General features: G+C 42.6%; 1 protein-coding gene across 1 annotated transcript in view; it reads left to right on the top strand.

The window, feature by feature from the left end:
- The window catches only part of LOC115439331 (urotensin-2 receptor-like), a 66,749-nt gene that overhangs the window by 7,027 nt on the left and 44,491 nt on the right, over positions 1-15,231 (top strand). The window lies entirely within an intron of this gene.

The raw sequence follows: 15,231 nt of genomic DNA on the forward strand, positions 1-15,231 counted from the left end.
ACATGATGGTTGATTTATGGAAGTGAATGAACCAGTGGAAGTTGAACAATAAATATCCAATCAAACAGGACATTTACTGGAACAGCTGCATTTATTATTATTATTATTATTATTATTATTATTATTATTATTATTACATTCAAAGCATTAATGGAACAACTCATATTTCACTTCATTGTATTTTTTTCAGTAGTCTTCTCCCAGTATTCAGTAGTCTTCAGTAGTGTTCTTCCAGTTTTCAGTAGTTTTCTTCCAGTATTCAGTAGTCTTCAGTAGTCTTCTCCCAGTATTCAGTAGTCTTCAGTAGTGTTCTTCCAGTTTTCAGTAGTTTTCTTCCAGTATTCAGTAGTCTTCAGTAGTCTTCTTTCCAGTCTTCAGTAGTGTTCTTCCAGTCTTCAGCAGTCTTCTTCCAGTATTCAGTAGTCTTCAGTAGTCTTCTTCCAGTCTTCAGTAGTCTTCTTCCAGTCTTCAGTAGTTTTCTTCCAGTATTCAGTTGTCTTCAGTATTCTTCCAGTATTCAGTAGTCTTCAGTAGTCTTCTTCCAGTCTTCAGTAGTGTTCTTCCAGTCTTCAGTAGTTTTCTTCCAGTATTCAGTAGTCTTCAGTAGTCTTCTTCCAGTCTTCAGTAGGTAAGTAAGGAAGTAAGGAAGTAAAATTTATTTATAGAGCACTTTTCACAGACAGAGTCACAAAGTGCTTTATCAATTCAAATCAGAATCAGATCCAGTTTACAGAGACCCAACAGAATCCTCCAGGAGCAAACACTTGTGATTGGTGACAGTGGAAGGAAAAACTTCCCTTTAACAGCAGAAACGTGGAGCAGACCCAGACTCCTGAAGGATGGACGTCTGCCTGGACCAGTTGGGATTAAAGAGAGAGAGTAAAGGAGGAGAAAAGAGAGAGTGATAGAGATAGAGAGAGACTGGGCGGGGGGGGGGGGGGGGGGGGGGGGCATGGGGTACTTTATGATGAATACATAGAGAGTAATCAGTTTGTGGTGGTCCTGGGTCAGGTGGGAAACTAAACAGCCTTTTTGAACAGGAGGGTTTTGAGGTGTTTTTTAAAGCTCTCTACAGAGTCCATGGACCATTGGTGCAGAGGCAGGTCATTCCATAGACGTGGTCCACAGCTTTAACAGACCTGTCACCGCGTGTGCTAAAAAAGGTGCATGGAACCATTAGCAGGTGCTGTCCTGAAGACCAGTAGTCTTCAGTAGTCTTCTTCCAGTCTTCAGTAGTCTTTAGTAGTCTTAGTAGTGAGAGAGGGGTGGAGAGAGAGAGGAAACACCGATGAATGTTTATCTGTCACTTAGACGGGTTTGTGGCAAAGGCACATATCTGCCCCAGAGCAAGAAAATACAGCATGGCACACGTTTAGCATCTTTAGCTTTGAAGAGAAATAAATCACTAACGAACTGTAATCCTTGTAACAGGTGAATTCTAATGAACTCAGCGTCGACATAGCAGGATGTTGACTTTTACCCCTCATTTCCACAATGTTCTCCTTTTAGTTGGAGACTGAAAAATGTCCCTGGAGACTGAAAAATCAGGACAAATTCAATATTTACTCTCTATCCCCTTCCTAAGTTTGAACTCAGATAGTTTATTGGTAGAGCTTTAGCTTTGATTACTGCAGGTGTGTGTGTCCAAATATTCTCACTCTGCCGTTTAATGACACCTAGCATCATCCACAGACGTAGACAATAAAACAACAAATCTGAGAATGCACTGAACTGGAGACACATGAGGTGATGGAAGTGGACCATTCAGGTTGAGTGTGTTGTAATAAACAGGAGGTGTAGTAGAAGGTTTACTGACTGAATGTGTTCAGACATTTTCAAGTTTTATGTGTTTAAACGAAAAACAAATGTTCATCAGCAACAACACTTTGAGAGGAAAGGATACTCAAGACCAGTAGATCAGCCATGCACCCCCAGACCATCACAGACACTGTTACACCCCCAGACCATCACAGACACTAATGCACCCCCAGACCATCACAGACACTGTTACACCCCCAGACCATCACAGACACTAAGGCATCCCCAGACTATCACAGACACTGTAGCACCCCCAGACCATCACAGACACTGTTACACCCCCAGACCATCACAGACACTAATGCACCCCCAGACCATCACAGACACTGTTACACCCCCAGACCATCACAGACACTGTTACACCCCCAGACCATCACAGACACTGTAGCACTCCCAGACCCTCACAGACACTAATGCACCCCCAGACCATCACAGACACTGTAGCACCCCAAGACCATCACAGACACTGTAGCACCCCCAGACAATCACAGACACTACTGCACCCCCAGACCATCACAGACACTGTAGCACCCCCAGACCATCACAGACACTAATGCACCCCCAGACCATCACAGACACTGTTACACCCCCAGACCATCACAGACACTGCAGCACTCCCAGACCATCACAAACACTGTTACACCCCCAGACCATCACAGACACTGTAGCACCCCCAGACCCTCACAGACACTAATGCACCCCCAGACCATCACAGACACTGTAGCACCCCAAGACCATCACAGACACTGTAGCACCCCAGACAATCACAGACACTAATGCACCCCCAGACCATCACAGACACTGTAGCACCCCCAGACCATCAAAGACACTATTACACCCCCAGACCATCACAGACACTGTTTCACCCCCAGACCATCACAGACACTAATGCACCCCCAGACCAACACAGACACTGTAGCACCCCCAGACCATCACAGACACTAATGCACCCCCAGACCATCACAGACAATGTAGCACCCCCAGACCATCACAGACACTAATGCACCCCCAGACCATCACAGACACTGTTACACCCCCAGACCATCACACACTAATGCACCCCCAGACCATCACAGACACTAAGGCATCCCCAGACTATCACAGACACTGTAGCACCCCCAGACCATCACAGACACTGTTACACCCCCAGACCATCACAGACACTAATGCACCCCCAGACCATCACAGACACTGTTACACCCCCAGACCATCACAGACACTAATGCACCCCCAGACCATCACAGACACTGTTACACCCCCAGACCATCACACACTAATGCACCCCCAGACCATCACAGACACTAAGGCATCCCCAGACTATCACAGACACTGTAGCACCCCCAGACCATCACAGACACTGTTACACCCCCAGACCATCACAGACACTAATGCACCCCCAGACCATCACAGACACTGTTACACCCCCAGACCATCACAGACACTGTTACACCCCCAGACCATCACAGACACTAAGGCATCCCCAGACTATCACAGACACTGTAGCACCCCCAGACCATCACAGACACTGTAGACCATCACAGACACTGTTACACCCCCAGACCATCACAGACACTGTAGACCATCACAGACACTGTTACACCCCCAGACCATCACAGACACTGTAGCACCCCCAGACCCCCAGATGTGCTTGTACACCTTGTCCTAATAACAGTCTTGATGGTCCTTTTTAATCTTTGACATGAACAATCCAATGTTTTTTTTGTTTTTTAAGTTTTGTTTCTGTTCCAACATTTTTGACACTGCTGCTGTCAGACAGACAAACTTCCTCTTATTTTTTTTACATTTCTAAAATACATTGAAGACTGTTGTCCCGGTCTGCGCTGGTGTTACCGTGGGCTCCTCCCTCTCCACTTCCTCCGTCATCAGAGCCACCTGTTGTGCGCCGCACGGCTGCAGCGCATCATCGTTCTTCAGCTGGATGAAGGCGTGGTCCTGCAGTCGTGCGGCGCTGGTCTGTTGTCTTCTTCACCTGCTCCATAACCCAGACATTCAGCTCACTCCTACAGACTCTGACTACAAACCCAGGTTTGTGTTCATCCCTTGTTCCCTCCGCCAGGAGGTATTGTGATCACTTTGTGTTGTTTGTTTGTTTGTTAGCAAGATTACTAAAAAAGTTATGGATGGATTTTCAGGAAATTTTCAGGAAATGTTGATACTAGCACAAGGAAGAAATTATTAAATTTTGGTGGTGGTTGGAGGTGGGGGGGTGGGGGGGGGCAGATCTGTCTTGGCGGAGGTCTGCGCTCTCCCAGTGCTTTTACTGTTTAAGTTTTGATTTGCGTTTGGTTAATAAACCCGTTTTTCCCTTCAGCACCGTGCTTCTGACTCCACTCATTTTCCACCTTTATGACAACTGTCTCTAGATTGAAAATCTTTTTTTCTTTTTTTTTTTTTTTTTACTTTAGTTAAATAAATTGGTCGCATCCAAATCTCCATCATCTACATGTGAGGTTGATTTATTATCTTTGGCCTAGTTAACTTTGTTCATATAATTCCTCAAGATGTATCTAAATTGACATAATTTAGGGTAGTTTTACTGGATATTGTTGTCGCTGGGCTGACATACATTGGTGCCTTCAACAGATGTGCCTTTTCTATTGCTGGACTGTCACAGTTTTGCAGCAGTGATATGGATTGCTTTTAATTGTGAGGTTAACATAATGTATTTTATTCCATATTGTTGAGTCTGTAACATTGTTGAGTAATATAAGCCACGCCCACTCAACGCTCGCATACTCTGGGTGCTCCTCAGACATGGGATTAACACATGTGTAATGAGTGATTACAAGTCCACAGCTCTAATGCACATGTGTGAAAACATTCAGAATGTATCGTAACAGTAATGCATCCTAGATCACAATGAAGACTAGTCAATAGACACTGTCTGTAATCTGTGTCAGTTTAAGCTGCTCCATGAAATGCTGTGCTCCATTTTCTACACCTGAGAAACACTCAACCACTTTATTCAAGCAAGGAAATATTTGCAGGTTAAGTAATACAACTGAAGTTCAAGCACATGTTTGCAATTGTAGAATCACTTAAAAGTATAACTTAAGTGTGTGTCATCCAAGAAAAACAAATATAAATGTCAAACTTGTCATATTGACTTTTAATATGTAATAAATCATTGACGAACAAGACAACATTTGAACTGCAGGGTATGTTCATCCTGGTGTAATTCAAGTGGTCTGACAGGAAATGAGACTTGCACATGCATAACTATGTTTTCAGGCTGTAGAAAATAAACGCCCGTACTGAGAGGCGTTAACCAACCTAAAGTGGTTTCAGACACAAGTAGGGGATTAAATATGTGAGTGATGTGTGTAATTACTGATCAGTGATTCTGACACATGTGACTCTACTGATAATTCCATGACTGAACACAGACGCTTCCCTTTGCCCCAGTGAGCTTAAACAGCATCATGTAGTCTATATTTATATTAATCAGACAGAGCTGCAGAACATATGTGAAATTCTGCTTTTATTTCTGCTCTTACAGCTTGAAATGCTGCCAGTTGCCTTTGAATAAGAAAACTGCATAAGATTTTGTTCCTGCGTTGCTAACATCGACTAACACGGACTAATAGGCAGCAAAGCATTCTGTCGTTCATCACTCACTCTCACTGATAGTTTCTTTATCTGCGACACATTTGAAAGAAACACTGTACGTCCAGGCTTGTTAATCTTGGCAGTTCATGCTGCATTCTAAAAGGCCTGCAGGAAATGAAAGTGTGCACCATTTCCAGGCTTTTAGTTGAGCTGCTTTATTTCCATATACAGTGGGAAAGTGTGACCCAGACACAGGCATCTGTGGGCACATGTGTTTAGAGCCACAGTCACAGAACGGATCATGTTGATTCCACTTTACCAGTGTGAGCAGAGCCAATAATCCACCAGTAACCCAACATTAGATCATCTTCACTGGAGCCCTTTGTCCTCAGCAACTTTCAGCACAGAACGCCGTCCTTGGAGACGTTCAGTTCATAAACTACTCGGTCCAGTCTGTGTCCTAAGCGAAGCCACTCTGGATGAATGTGCAGCCAAACCTTCAAATTACACTCTTAAGTCAGTAACAAGATTTTAATTGTAATGATTTATGATAATTTTACAGCAATCAGAAACCTGGCGATCCTAGCAGCTGGAAAATCATCTCATTTGTTTGATTCAGACAGACGTGGAAAGTCAAACAATGATACCATAATATTCATGTGGTCTGGACTGATTATAAGCATATGTCATTATACTGTGGAATTAATCTGACCAACCGTAGCACTGAGGGTACATGACCAGGGAATAACAACACATTTGGATCATTTTCTTATGCAGCCATAATATAACTGGTTCTCCCTTTGCAAAGAAAATAAAAATATACTGAATTATCTTGAGATAAATCTTGAGCCGACTAATATAAATGTATGGAATGGAGAATTCTTATTGATTCCACAATGAGACATTATTCATTATTAATTTCTTAATCATTGGACAGAGGTAACAGTAGTGTTCTTTTGCGTTGCTGTAAAACCTGCTCTGAAAAAAAGTGTGACCTCAGCACCTTTGGAAAATCTATTTTACAATGAGGGTTTGGAAAAGTCGTTGAGCCATGAAAATGGAAATAACACCTTTTCTTCCATTTACTGTTTTACCACACACTTAAAAAAAAGGCCCATGATGACTCACAGGCTAAATATGCTTAAATATCCCTTACATCAGTGTTTCTTAACTTTTTTTTAACAAAGCCCCACTAATGGCATCATCAGCTTCCTGCGACACCCCCGTCTCTGAAAAAATGTGGGCTTGGGGGCAAGGACAGTTTTGTTTCATTCTAGTTTAGTTTTATTTAGTTTTGACTTTTTTTCCCCTCTAATTCAGTTAGTGTTATTTGTTTTTTAGAGCTGGTTCGCTGGTTTTTATTAGTTTTTGTTTTTTTCTAAATGCTTAGTGTTAGTTTAGTTTAGTTTTCATATTGCTTTTTTCATATGTTTTATGTTTCTTGCCGTTCTATTCAAAGAAATTATTGATGCGTGGATCAGTGGGTTACCCACAGGACACTTTAGTTGTGGTGAGTCATTGATTTAGACACAAAAATATGCACAGTATCATGTAGAGATTCCCTATAACAGGTTAATATATTTAGCGATATATAGCTTGTTATATTTTACATTATTTGCTGGTTTTGTGATGGTCCGCTCCGGCATGGCCGCAGACCCCTCCCATCACATCCACCTGCTGCTGCACAGCCTTTTTCATCAGGAGTGTATGTAAGGCTCTTTTCTGCAGCTGGATCATTGCACCTCATCACCTACAATAATCCAGACTTCTTCTACCATCCTTTCCCACCGGACTCTGACTACTGCACCAGGTTTTTGTGTTTGCTCCTCTTTCTTTCATTCTGTTAATAAATCTGTTTCTCACTTCAGCACCGTCCGTTTGAGTCCTATCATTCACACTACATGATAGGTCAGTACTAGTGATGCAAGGATCAGCAGGTTAACCCCCTTGACCCCAACACTAACCCTAACCCTATTCCTATTCCTAACCCTGTTCCTAGCCCTAACCCTGACGCTTTTCCTAACCCTGTTCCTAACCCTAACCCTATTCCTATTCCTAACCCTGTTCCTAGCCCTAACCCTGACGCTTTTCCTAACCCTGTTCCTAACCCTAACCCTATTCCTATTCCTAACCCTGTTCCTAGCCCTAACCCTGACGCTTTTCCTAACCCTGTTCCTAGCCCTAACCCTGACCCTTTTCCTAACCCTGTTCCTAGCCCTAACCCTGACGCTTTTCCTAACCCTGTCCTAGCCTAACCCTGACGCTTTTCCTAACCCTGTTCCTAGCCCTAACCCTGGACCCTTTTCCTAACCCTGTTCGCCCTAACCCTGACCCTTTTCCTAACCCTGTTCCTAGCGCCTAACCCTGACCCTTTTCCTAACCCTAACCCTAGTATTTCTCAACACAGTCAACATTATTCTTTCTTTTAAACGCGTGAAGTCTGAATCGGTGTCTGTGTCTCTGTCCTCATATTATAGATCTTGCCAAAGACTCTCCTTTGTAATCCTGACCCATATAGTTCTATCAGGTCTACATGAGCCATGGTTCTGGATGTGTGCTCATCTGAGGAGTCACATGTCATGGTGTTCAGCCCAGACGTCCCTTTGGTGTACTAACTGAAATTATTGACATTACTTGAATCTTTATAATGGTGGCCACTGTAGAGGCTGAAATATCCAAAACGTCATCCTGTCTTTCTTTAAACATTCTTTTAAATATTTCAGTAATTTTCTTACACATTTGTTCTGAAACTGCCACTAATCCACCTTTACTCCTACAAACATAGATCATGATTTCAGTCAGCTGTTCACATCACCTGTTTCAAATCACACTGTTATTTCATTATTGACCTCATTATTAGCCTTAAATTGCTTTTTTTTTTTTTTTTTTTTAATTATTTTTCTTTCAGTGTGTTAAAGCCTGATTATGTGACATGGGTGGATGTTTACTAATGGAAATGCACTTGTTTTTTTAATTGTCCAAACCTTCTCTCATTTGGGTTTGGAATATAGTAGTTCTGTCGTACAGGCTAATGTACAGTTCCTAAGGTGTTCTTTGTGCTTTGAACAACTTTAAACTGTTGGTAAGACTTTCCTTTTAAATATCACTTGGCCTGGTTTTGTCCTGGAGCTCCATCAATATAAGTATTATCTTGAAAGATAATATTTGAAAAATAATGAATGTGCTGTACGAATTATTGACTGTTTCCCATTTCCATTCCAACTGACACAGTCTTAACTCACTATCACCAAAGTCCGCGCTGTCTGCGGTCGCAGCGCCTTCCGATTCACTGCCGCTAATGACTGGAACACTCTAGAAAACCCCTCAAACTCACTGTCCTCACATCTGTCACTGTTTTTAAGCAAAACCTGGAACACATTTGAGTTGACTGTTGCACCTGTTGAGTATTTGTCTCTCACATCTTCCTTTGGGGGAAGTGGAAAATGAATCACATTTTCTTTTGTATTGTCCTCTATATGATGAACTGAGAGCCCCTTTGTTTGATGACGTTTATCTGAAATCCTGATCTGTTCTGGAGCACTGATGATGACAAGATGAAGTGGTTGTTTACTTCTAATGTATATAAATTAGCATTATTTGTTTGTAAAGCCTGGAAAAAGTGGCAGATGTGTTTGTTTAAATAGGTCAGTATTTTGTTTTGTTCATATCTATTGTGCCTATTGTCTGGTGTTTGATTTTTGGTGTGTATTTTTGGTGTCTTATAAGCCCATGGAAGGGCTGGGCATGTTCTTTATGCAAGACACAAGAATAAAAACATTCATTCATTCATTCATTCATTGTCTCACTGTTATTGTTGTAGTATATTTATTTATTAACTTTTTGTTTCTGTAATTGTTTGACCTTGTTTTTACTTTTAACCCCCCACCCCTTCCTCTAATGGAGCCATTGCTCTTTGATCAGGCTGCATTTGGAAATAAGAATCTGTTCTTAATTGCTTGCCTCGGTAAGTAAAGGTTAAATTTAAATAAATAAATAAATAAATAAATAAAATAAAATAAAATAAACAGTAAGAGATATTACAATGAGAATGTTTTCTTGTACTAACGCACCTTTGTCCTGGAGGTAAAGGCCAATGATGCAGACCCTGTGTATGGACTGAGTTCTTCATCATCGTATTGTTGCATTTCTACATGTAAAACAGATCATGCTGTCTTCTAAATGGAGTCCATGTTCCTTTAAACCTTCATCTATATCCTTTTTCTTTGTGAATTACTGATAGTGATGCACAGAGTTGCGTCAATAAGGAAAGGGCAACACAAAAGAGACAGAAATGGTGAAATGTTGTCCCCTTGTCATATTCCAGTAAATGTGGTTGGACACTTTGTGCAGCTCATTAGAGCTCAGTTTAGGAGCCGCTCTATGAGCAGAACTAGTCATTGTTTATAAATGTGTGGAATAATTCAGACTGATCATTACTGCAGTAAAAGTGAAGCCACAGCCCTTTGAAACATACCAACACAAACCCTCTGAGGTCCTGCTGGTTCCTGTGGCTGCCTCCTGGTGCAGCTGGAAGGGTTAGGCTTAGAACTAGGACTGGGGTTAGGGTTAGGCTTAGAACTAGGACTGGGGTTAAGGTTAGGCTTAGAACTAGGACTGGGGTTAGGGTTAGGCTTAGAACTAGGACTGGGGTTAGGGTTAGGCTTAGAACTAGGACTGGGGTTAAGGTTAGGCTTAGAACTAGGACTGGGGTTAGGGTTAGGCTTAGAACTAGGACTGGGGTTAAGGTTAGGCTTAGAACTAGGACTGGGGTTTGGGTTAGGCTTAGAACTAGGACTGGGGTTAGGGTTAGGCTTAGAACTAGGACTGGGGTTAAGGTTAGGCTTAGAACTAGGACTGGGGTTAGGGTTAGGCTTAGAACTAGGACTGGGGTTAAGGTTAGGCTTAGAACTAGGACTGGGGTTAAGGTTAGGCTTAGAACTAGGACTGGGGTTTGGGTTAGGCTTAGAACTAGGACTGGGGTTAGGCTTAGAACTAGGACTGGGGTTAGGGTTAGGCTTAGAACTAGGACTGGGGTTAGGCTTAGAACTAGGACTGGGGTTAAGATTAGGCTTAGAACTAGGACTGGGGTTAGGGTTAGGCTTAGAACTAGGACTGGGGTTAGGGTTAGGCTTAGAACTAGGACTGGGGTTAAGGTTAGGCTTAGAACTAGGACTGGGGTTAAGGTTAGGCTTAGAACTAGGACTGGGGTTAGGCTTAGAACTAGGACTGGGGTTAAGGTTAGGCTTAGAACTAGGACTGGGTTTAGGGTTAGGCTTAGAACTAGGACTGGGGTTAGGGTTAGGCTTAGAACTAGGACTGGGGTTAGGGTTAGGCTTAGAACTAGGACTGGGGTTAGGGTTAGGCTTAGAATTAGGGTTAGAACTAGGACTGGGGTTAGGGTTAGGCTTAGAACTAGGACTGGGGTTAGGGTTAGGCTCGGACCTAACCCTCTGAGGTGGACATCACCATAATCACAGTTTTTGCTCAGATCAATCAGTATCCAGACCTTTTTTTTCTAGAGGTAATGTATGCTTTGTGTTCTGATCCAGAGACAAAAAGGACCATCCAGACTGTTACCAAGTCCGGAGGCCTGGGTCTGTCCTGGTCCAGGTTAGGGTTAGACCATCCAGACTATTACCGCGTCTGGAGGCCTGGGTCTGTCATGGTCCAGGGTTAGGGTTAGACCATCCAGACTGTTACCAAGTCCGGAGGCCTGGGTCTGTCATGGTCCAGGGTCAGGGTTAGACCATCCAGACTGTTACCGCGTCCGGAGGCCAGGGTCCGTCATGGTCCAGGGTCAGGGTTAGACCATCCAGACTGTTACCAAGTCCAGAGGCCAGGGTCTGTCATGGTCCAGGATCAGGGTTAGACCATCCAGACTGTTACCGCACCCGGAGGCCAGGGTCTGTCATGGTCCAGGGTCAGGGTCTGTCATGGTCCAGGATCGGGGTTAGACCATCCAGACTGTTACCACTTCTGGAGGCCAGGGTCTGTCATGGTCCAGGGTCAGGGTCTGTCATGGTCCAGGATCAGGGTTAGACCATCCAGACTGCTACCAAGTCCAGAGGCCAGGGTCTGTCATGGTCCAGGATCAGGGTCTGTCATGGTCCAGGGTCAGGGTCTGTCATGGTCCAGGTCAGGGTCTGTCATGGTCCAGGGTTGTGCCAGTAATGCTGCTGTGAAGTCACCACCTTTCCTGTGGACCTTCAAACATTTTATAACAAGAAAGTCCAAAGTGATGTGAAGACGTTCCACAGGTCTGGCTGGTCCTGGACTGGCCTGATGCAGACCCCACTTGTCCCTGATACAGAACATGTGACACACAAAATGTGAGCATGAACACCACGTATTACACTGTAAGAAGACTTACATCTGGTTGAAAAAAGGACTAAAAACAGAAGTAATGATCATTTCTGAACGGCTGTGCGGTTTCGCAGTAGAAAACCTGTGCATGTGCTGTCGCTGTTCTGCTCCATCTGCTAATGTCCTCCACAGAAGCCCTGAGCGCTGACCTGCTGTTACAGCCATGAAATAAGCGTTCCTTCAGCAGCCACACATGCTCCATCTTTAATTACAATCCATTTAATCCTGTGTCCAGAAACACGTTTAAGCCCCCTCATCTGTCACAAACCACAAGTATTGATAGAAGCCTCATTAACATGGTTATCATCTCATGGCCTTTTCCCAAAGCGCCGTCCATTCAGCTGAAAAATGAAAGTGGAGTTGGACTGATGGAGTATTGGCTGAATCCGGCCCAGGTCACCAACGGAAAGGTCATTCACAGTGTTTCCCTTTCACTCATGATGGTGGAAGGACTATTGATCTGGCCCTGTGTATGACAGCTGATTACACTGGCTCATATCCATTTGGGAAACTGGAAACAGGAATTACGGTCGGTTTCTCGTCACAGGAGATAAGATTCTGGCTCAGTAATCTGTGTTGTCAGAGAAAATCCTGAGAATGATCAATAAGTCTCCTGACTCAGCCTCCACTGATGTTCTACAAGATTATACACAAACAGGGATGGACTGGGCCCTTTATCTAACTGGTTCACATTACTGGTTGAAACCTAATTTAAATAGTTTCAAACGGTCTTAAGTTGCAGCAGTGTGGGCTCCTGTAGTGACTTAATGTACAGACAGGGTGGGGAAGCCAAACGTACAATATTTTGAGGCAGGGATTGAAAGACAGTGTATGACCAATTAGTTTATTGAAAGTCATGAGAATTTATTTGCCACAAGAAAATGTCCATAATAGAAAATGTTTTTATTCGATGTGTCCTCCTTCTTTCTCAATAACTGCCTTCACACGCTTCCTGAAACTTGCGCAAGTGTTCCTCAAATATTGGGGTGACAACTTCTCCCATTCTTCTTTAATAGTATCTTCCAGACTTTCTGGTAATAGTTTTGCTCATAGTCATTCTCTTCTTTCCATTATAAACAGTCTTTATGGACACTCCAACTATTTTGGAAATCTCCTTTGGTGTGACGAGTGCATTCAGCAAATCACACACTCTTTGACGTTTGCTTTCCTGATTACTCATATGGGCAAAAGTTTGTGAAAAGGTATGGATAATAGTGTTAGGTATGATTATGACATCAATATATGTTTGGGTTCAAAACAACTGACGTAGTGCCCGCTGAGAAAAAACAACTAAATGTTCAGTGTACATTTGGCTTCCCCACCCTGTATTACCACACATGAAGTGGTAGAACGACAACTGGATGTGTTTCGTGGACTCTGACAAAATAAGGAAGTTTGGTGGTAGCGAATGTTAGCATCTTAGCTAATTAGTGCCCACTGCATCTGCTTAACAGGATCTTTATGGATCCACATGATCTAGAATAAGGCTTTTATCAGGTGTTTCTACATCTTCATCCTTCATATTGTGTTTATCAGTCTATCAGGTATGCCTATCACAAGCGTTGACATTACGATAACAATATTTTCGATATATCATGCAGCCCTAGTGTATTTAAGTATTTTTTTGTTAACATCCACACATTTTCACAACTCAGGCCCTTTTCCACCCAAAATACCTGGAACTTTCATTTCATGGGACTTATTTACCTGGGAAAAGAATTCCTGGTAACCTGTGTGCTTTGCGTTTCCACCGCACTCCAAAGTTCCAGGTAATTTATTCAAATCAGGCTGATGACGTATGGGGGAGCGGCAGAAGAAACTGCACTACACCTCTAGTCCATTAGGTGGCAGTAAGAAGAAGAACCTAAAGGCCCGAAAAATATGATGATGCTATAAACAGCGACCGACACGCACACGCCATTGTTTTGTGTGACACAGTATGCCCAGGATGGAGGACGCCCAAGTTGTTCTGTTGTTCCTCATGTTTTACTGCATTGCAAATAAAACCATGTGACCTGAATGAGAAAGATGACAGACATTATTTGCAAGACATTTGCAAACCCCCAAAGTGAAAATCTTTAAAAAAAAAAAAAAAAAAAAAAAAAAAAAGAAAACAGATTTTACAAGCTGTTAAGGAGATTGACTGTGATCGCAGGGCTGGAGCCAGGGTTTGCAAACTACCCAGGTCCATAAAGCACAAAAGCTTAAAGCACTTAGTGTCTTTGCTTGTTTTTATGTTCACCTGTCGATCTCAAGTGTTCACCTGGTGGGTCATTATTGCAAATGCAGTCACTGTGTTAGTTTTTGGTTGACCAACAAATTACTGGTGTGTTTTTGGCCCAAAGCGGCACCTGAAGTAGAGCCTGATATAACAGAGTCACAACACTTCCATACACCCCCGTTGTAAAAAATGATGGATGAAATATGGACCAACGTTATGGAGGGGTCGACAGTTCCAACACTGAGCGTAGCAGCATCAGAACACATTCTTTTCTACTGCAGCTGATGTAGCAAATTCAATGCTAAGTTAAAAAGATATCGTCATCTTTCAAATTATCTTAGTTATTATTAAGTGTATTTCTTCTAATACATTTATATTGTAAATTCTGTTTTGTTTGGTATGTGTTAGCATTTGTATAAATTTGTATCTTAAACTTCTGTTATGTTGGATTTTCACTCAGTGTTCACACAGTTAACCACTGTTTTCTGCCTTTACCACAGTCCTATAATAGTGACACTTATCTCCTTACAAGTACAGTACAACTGCAGAATGAATAAACTTGTAAAGTTAGCACTGCTCACGTAAGTAGCCTACCTAAGATAACACAAACCTTACCCCAAAAACGTAAGTTTTTAAAGTAATAAAGTCAGTCCTTTCAGTGGTCAACCCCCCATGCAAAAGCAGAACTGACACAACAGTTGTGTGTGGTTTATGTTCAGATTTACCACACCACTGACTGCTGTCTGACCCACAGAAGAACAGGACAGCGCTCAGGTCGTTCGGAACCTTTCAGACTTACATGAACCACAGGACCACCGGAGCAGCGACATCAAACTGTGTTGTATCTGTCTTTATACGGCTCGGACCTGTAGATTCTGTTCTGTTCCCAAAAGTCTCAGAGAAAAGAATGTGTTATGAAGCACTGCAGCCATGTGTGAGCCGTGTCCAGTACTTTGGATTATGATTTTTGTACATTTACTGTAAATACTTGTTCACATATTTGTGACCATGACCCCTTTATATATATATATATATAATATATATTATATATATATATATATATATATAGACATACATGCTGGGAACACATGCTGGGAAAAAAAAAGAATTCAATCTGCAGTATTCCCAGTATTCAAACAAGTTTTAGCTCATGTAATCAGTGGCGTTCATGTCCATTCAGAGTCTGAGCTCTAGCACAATGTTTCTCAACCTTTTTTGAACAAACGCCCCTTTTTTTCATCATGAGCCTCCTGCCCCCC

The sequence above is a fragment of the Sphaeramia orbicularis genome, chromosome 19, assembly GCF_902148855.1.
Source record: "Sphaeramia orbicularis chromosome 19, fSphaOr1.1, whole genome shotgun sequence".
Taxonomy (NCBI): domain Eukaryota; kingdom Metazoa; phylum Chordata; class Actinopteri; order Kurtiformes; family Apogonidae; genus Sphaeramia; species Sphaeramia orbicularis.